Source organism: Benincasa hispida, chromosome 4 (genome assembly GCF_009727055.1).
Source record: "Benincasa hispida cultivar B227 chromosome 4, ASM972705v1, whole genome shotgun sequence".
Lineage (NCBI taxonomy): Eukaryota > Viridiplantae > Streptophyta > Magnoliopsida > Cucurbitales > Cucurbitaceae > Benincasa > Benincasa hispida.
The window spans coordinates 25,466,266-25,472,667 of NC_052352.1; positions in this window are offsets into that span (position 1 = coordinate 25,466,266).

Consider the following 6,402-nt stretch of genomic DNA (forward strand, 5'->3'; position numbering starts at 1 on the left):
AAGGTATGTTTCACTACAAGAGAAAATATATCATTATAATCCAACCTCTCTCTTTGTATGTACCCTCTAGCCACTAATCTAGCTTTAAACCTGACTCCACCTTTATCTGCCTTCCCTAGCTTCTTTTTGAAAATCCATTTACAAGTCGCCACTTTCTGTTTAGAACGTAAAGGAGTTAGGATCTAGGTTTCATTTTTATAAAGGGAGTTCATTTCACTGTTCATGGCCTTCATCGACTGCTTCTTCTCTTTGCTCTTGATAGCTTCTTCATAGTTCCTTGGTTCATCATCATCTAGATCATCACATAGATTTGCAAAAGCTATATAGTCATCTTCTCTATATCCCTGAAGTGGTCTCCTTCTCTTCTACTTTCGTCTCTTGTTAGGGTGTAGTCTGTTAAGTCCTGCGTTTGGGGTTCTTGAGTTTCTACCTCTGTCCCTATCTCTTCTTCTTCAAGTTGATCAGGGTGATCAGTTTGAATGAGATTTGAAGGGGTTTGATGAGTATTATTAAGTTCCACTTCATAATGGTCTTGAGTCACTGTTCCAACACCTGCCATATAGAGCACTTCTTCTCTAAATACCACATCCCTACTGATAACATTTCAATTAGATCTAAAATCCCAAAACTTGAACCCTTCAGTTCCTTCTGGATAGCCAATGAACATATATTTCATTGCCCTTGGTTGAACTTTCCCTTGTCTGACATGGATATAGCCAACGCAGCCAAAAAGCTTTAGGAATAAAAGGTTAGAGAGATGTCCTGACCAAACTTTCTCAGGTGTTTTAAAATCAATATTTGTGTAGAGACTTCTATTAATTGTAAAACAGGCTACAGTCACTGCCTCTGCCCAAAAAGACTCAACCACTTTAGCTTCTGAAATCATGCATCTGACCCTTTCTAGGATAGTTCTGTTCATTCTCTCTGCCACTTCATTTTGTTGTGGGGTATAGGCTACCGTTTTGTATCTATTTATTCTATTCTCAGCACAAAAATTATTAAAGTCATTGCCTAGGAACTCTAGTCCATTGTCTGTTCTCAGGTATTTTATTTTTTTATTAGATTGATTCTTAACAATAGATTTCCAGCTCTTAAATTTGTCAAAGTTTGGTCTTTAGTTTTTAGCATAAACACTCACACCTTTCTTGAGAAATCATCTATTGAGGAAAGAAAGTGCCTTGAACCACTCCATGAGGGAGTCTTTGTTGGTCCCCATAAATCATCATGTATGTAGGTAAGAATTTCAGTGGTAAAGTGAGTATTCTTCACAAATTTCTGCCTTTTTTACTTTCCAAACACACAATGTTCACAAAAATTCAGTCTCTCAGTGCCTTTGGACTTAATCAGCCCATGTCTCTGAAGTTCTAGAATACCTTTCTCACTTATGTGTGAGAGCCTTCTGTTGGGGTTGATGCCCTAAAGTCTCGTGTCCTGTAGTTTGTAAACAGTATATATGAACACCTGTGATTGTTAATATATGATATTTACTTCACATCTTGTTGTTTTGCTCATTTACGTGTTTTATTTGCTTTACCACAAACCAATAAACATAAAATCCCTGGTTATCTGTATGTGACTCAAGCATGTATGTGGTGACATACAAGTGGATCATGTCTTGAGTGATAACCAAAATGGTCTATAGTATATGGATATATGAGGGAAACCTTATCCTGGTAATGCTACGGACGCTGTCTCTTATACACATCTAGATGTGTATAAGAGACAGATAGTATATGGATATATGAGGGAAACCTTATCCTGGTAATGCTACGGACGTGGCCCGTTTTGTGGAATGGTCACAAGTGTTGTGACTTGCCACAGATGATTTGATCCTGATCATTCGTGTTAGGGACATGCAAGCGGGGCGTCCTATACAAAGAATTTGTATAAGACCTGACCACGAAGTGTTAATGTCTCGTTATATAACACCGTTCATGACAGAGACTTCACTTCACTAGGATGACCATAGGTAACATGACCTCAATCCTGAGTGAGTTGGGAACTCTTACCATTGAGGGCAGTCCTTTGATTTGCATGGGTGCAAGTGGCCAAGTCGCTGATTCAAACCTATCATTTTGGGGATACGTTTGATTTGGGAGTTGCGAACTCAACTACACAAAATGGAATTCACTCGTTCCCCGAGGCAGAGGTAAGTAGATAGATGGCTTCTTTAAGGGCTGATTCCAGGGCTTGAACAATGTGGCGCCACACACATTCTCTTGGCCCGAGAGATGTTCACGCATAGTTGGACTATGTTGTATTGTTCATTAGAGGAATTAGTGGTACTTAAGGAGTGAGATGTAACTACAGGGGCAAAATGGTAAATTGACCAAATTGTACTTACGAGCATTTGTGAAGGGTCATCGTACTCATGATTGGTTATATCCAATGGACACAGAAATATATCTATGGTGAAAAAAGTTTAGTTGTTAGTCTTTAGTGGAATCAGTGACAGTTAATGGATGGTGAATCTCGTGGCTAAAGAGTTTAGTCAGCTATTCACGTACCGTTGGAGTTTCGAGCCACAGGTCCATTAGGTCACCTGGGTAGCTTGGATAAAGTCGAGAATCAGTGTTTGGGTTAATTTGAAATGTTCAAATTGACAAGAGGAAGTTCAATTATATATGATATAATTGGACTGGTTAATTATATATGATATAATTGGCTAAATGTATGAGATATATTATTTTAGAGGAAATTAGATATAAATATGATTTATATCAAGTAGAGGAAAATACTATAGTAGTATATGATATCAAACTATAGGATATAAATATAATATGATTATATTTATTAAATAAATGAATTGATTAATTATTTAATAATTAACCATTTTTTTTTCATGTATGAACGTAGGAACATGGGCCGCGAAGGTTAAGGTAACCGCGGGTTGATATTTGAAAACCGTTTTCATTTTTGTAGAGAATTCATTCATGCAATTCAAGACTCCGTGCCCTAAAAGAAACTGTGAAAGATCGATCGCCGAGAACCTATACGATAGATTCTCTTTCGTCTAAACGATCATATAGTTTACGCATTCCCTAAATGATTGTATACCACTTTCTTAAACGATCGTCCAGTTTTTCCTAAACGATCGTGTAGTTTTACTATACGATAAGCGTCCTCGCTATACGATAGCAACGTTCTTCTTGTGCGCGCTTGTCATCTACATGATACCCTTTTCTCTGTCCTCTACCAAACTCACCAGAGCCCATACTTTGGGTTTTTGATGCCGAGGATACTTGGGTTTCCCTGGTGGTGGTGTTGTCCCCGAATACTTGTTCGTGTACGTTCGAATCGTGCAGTAACAGTTGAGAGACTCGTCGGGTGCTGGTAAATCGATGGAGTTTTCTGCTGCTGTGGGTTCACACAAAAGAAAATCGTCTTCCTCTTATATGAACCCCTTTCTCTGTATTTTATCGTACTCTGAGCATGCTATTGATAAGTTTATTATGCATAACTGTTAGTATAAAATGTATATCGTTTATATTTCGGTCATTGTGAAATTGGAGTAATCTAAGCCCGCTCATGGAACTCTCGTTTTAAGATCCTTCACCTTTTGTGTCATAGATCAAACTTAACTACCTTGTCATTCTGAACAATACAAGATTGAGCTGGCAAGGTGACATTCTTCACAAAATAAAGTCCATTAGACTTTGTTCCAGTAAAAACACTTCCTTCCTTTGTGATCTCTAGAATTCCATTCTTTCCAACAAAAGAACAATCCTGATCACCAAGCATTCCCATGGATATCAAATTCCTTCTCAACTAAGGAACATGTCTCACTCTCACTTCCTTTAGAAGTTTTTCCCTACTGTCTTGGAATTTGAGTACCACTGAGCCTATTCCAATCACTTTACAACATGATTGTCTCTCATGTATACAGAATCACCATCCATTATTTGTAGGAAATAAACCATGCTTTTGATGATGTCATACAATAAGTGCAGCCTGAATTCAGCACTCAATCCTCCTTTCCTTCATGGTCTTTAGCTTTTTCCTCAGTGGTAAATAGGACTTCTGTGAAACTAAGTCCATCCTCCCCAATAGAGACATCTCCCCTTCCATGTTCTTTGGATTTCTTAAAGTTCTTTCTATAGGGACTCTTCCTTCTTTCAGGACAGTTTCTCTTGAAATGTCCTTCTCTATGACAGTAGAAGCATTTTAAGACAGATTTATCCTTCTAAGACCCATGTTCTTTCTGAAAACTTGATTTTCCTTTCTTTGAAAAAGATTTCCTTTTAGTAAACAAGGACTCAACATCCCCACTGCTCTTAGAATCAGTCTTTAGCTCCAATTCTTTACTCTTCAATATTGTGATCACATTGTCAACTGAAATAGAGTCCCTACCATACTTCAAAGTTGCCTTCGCATCTTTATAGCTCTCACGGAAAGAGTTTATTAGGATAGTTGCCTCATTGTCCTCTCGTAACTTGTCCCCTGTCTGAAAAAATTTGGTAGTGGGTTTCTTAAACTCATGAAGATTCGCATCCAGAGTTCTTGAAGCATTCATTTTAAAAGAAAATAGTCTTTCTCTGACATAAAGCTTGTTAGAAACATCCTTCCTTAAGTAGAGCTTCTTTAGCTTCTCCCAAACATCATAATTTGTGTTTTCATAAATAACTTACCTGAGAACGTCTAAAATGTTCAAGATCAATGCCTCATAAGCTACTTCTTCCATGGTTTGTTTTTCTTCATCAGTGACAATCGTACATAGGCTTTTAGGATCCTCAATTGCCCTTAAGGCCTTCAGAGAGGTCAGCATTGCTTGAATTCTTTTTATCCATAGTTGAAAATCCCCATTTCCTATGAATATCTCCTCCTCATATCGAGCTACTGCTATCTCTGACTTTCTTGATATTCTTGGCAGGTCCTTGGAGCTTTCTTGGAGGTCTAGTTCTGATACTAGTTGTTAAGCCCAAAAAGACTTTGGGCCGAGAGGTTTTATTTTTAGATTTTATTCCTTTTTATTAAGTCCAATATCAATTCTCTTCAGATAAGAGTGGATAGATTGAATTGTAGTAAGTGTAGGGTTGGCAAAAATCCCCACAGGTTGGGTCTCCGTGGATCCCCGCACCCATCCCCGGTTTGACCAGGGATGGTGTCAAACTGAAGATTCTAACCGCTCCAGTTGGGGACGGGGAGGGTATCCCCACCCCGTTCCCATCCCCATATATATATATATATATATACCCTAAAAATATATTTTACAAATATTTATATAATTATATATATTTAATATATATTTTAAGATAAGAACAACAGAGGTGGGTCCCTGTAGAGACCCGTTTCCCCGGCAAGGATGGAGATAATACCCCCGTGGGGTGGGGATGGGGAATTCCCCCCCCCCCCCCGGGCCTGCCCCGGCCCGTTGCAACCCTAAGTAAGTGATAAAATGTAGACATAGATTTGTCACGTAGTTGAAAAACACATTAATCGGATAAAACCTTTAGCTTTTCAATCAATCTTTATTTTCCAGAAATTTTCTCTTTCTCTATGATTCAAACTTGTTCTCTTTGATACTTATTTAGTTCTTAACGAATTCGTGCTGAATATTTTGGTGAAGAATCAAGGAAATGAACATGCAATGTGAGAAATGAGTAGAGGAGAAGTAGATCTACACAGTGATTATAGTGGTTTGATCATAGAGACCTACATCCACTCTTCAAGATATGATTTCTTCTTTTATTCAAGCTTTCTGAGTTGGTTCTTTCAAGGTTATACAGATTTACTTACATATGAGTACTAATTTTCTTCTCCCAGTATATATATGTGAGATTACAAAGATGTTTACAAGAAATAAAGAGTAGTTAGTTATTTTGTTATAACTAGCTTTTTAATATAAGTTGGTTTTTCTTGTGAGGTGAGTTGAGGAATAAGATTGAACTGCATGTTTGATATGAATTGATGTAATTTTTAGCTGACCTTTTGTTACAAAAGCCAAAGCTAAAAGTATGTTAAGTGGTATAGGTCATAGTTTACTGAATTATGAGTGAAAGATTTGAGAAAAGAAAAGCCATAATTTTCAGAAGGAAATAAGAAGAAAAAATGTAGATTATGTTGTAATGTAAAGCATCAAATAAAGGATCTTAAAATATCCTTAGTTAGCGCTAATTTGTACTCTCTTTTTTTACAAATAAAATTTAGATGATAATTAATTCTCATACCAATCAACCATACGTTTGAATGATTTTCATGCCAAATCTTTCGATATATTTATTTTTGCTTTTGAAATTATACTGTGGTTGAATGAAAAACTATGGTCAATCATAAATTATTAGATCATTTATCACACTAATGATGAAATTATAAATTATTGAATTTGAACTAATTACAAATTAACATGCATCCCAAATTAAAATTGAGTAAAAAAATGACAATTTTCAAATAATGTTAAATGTT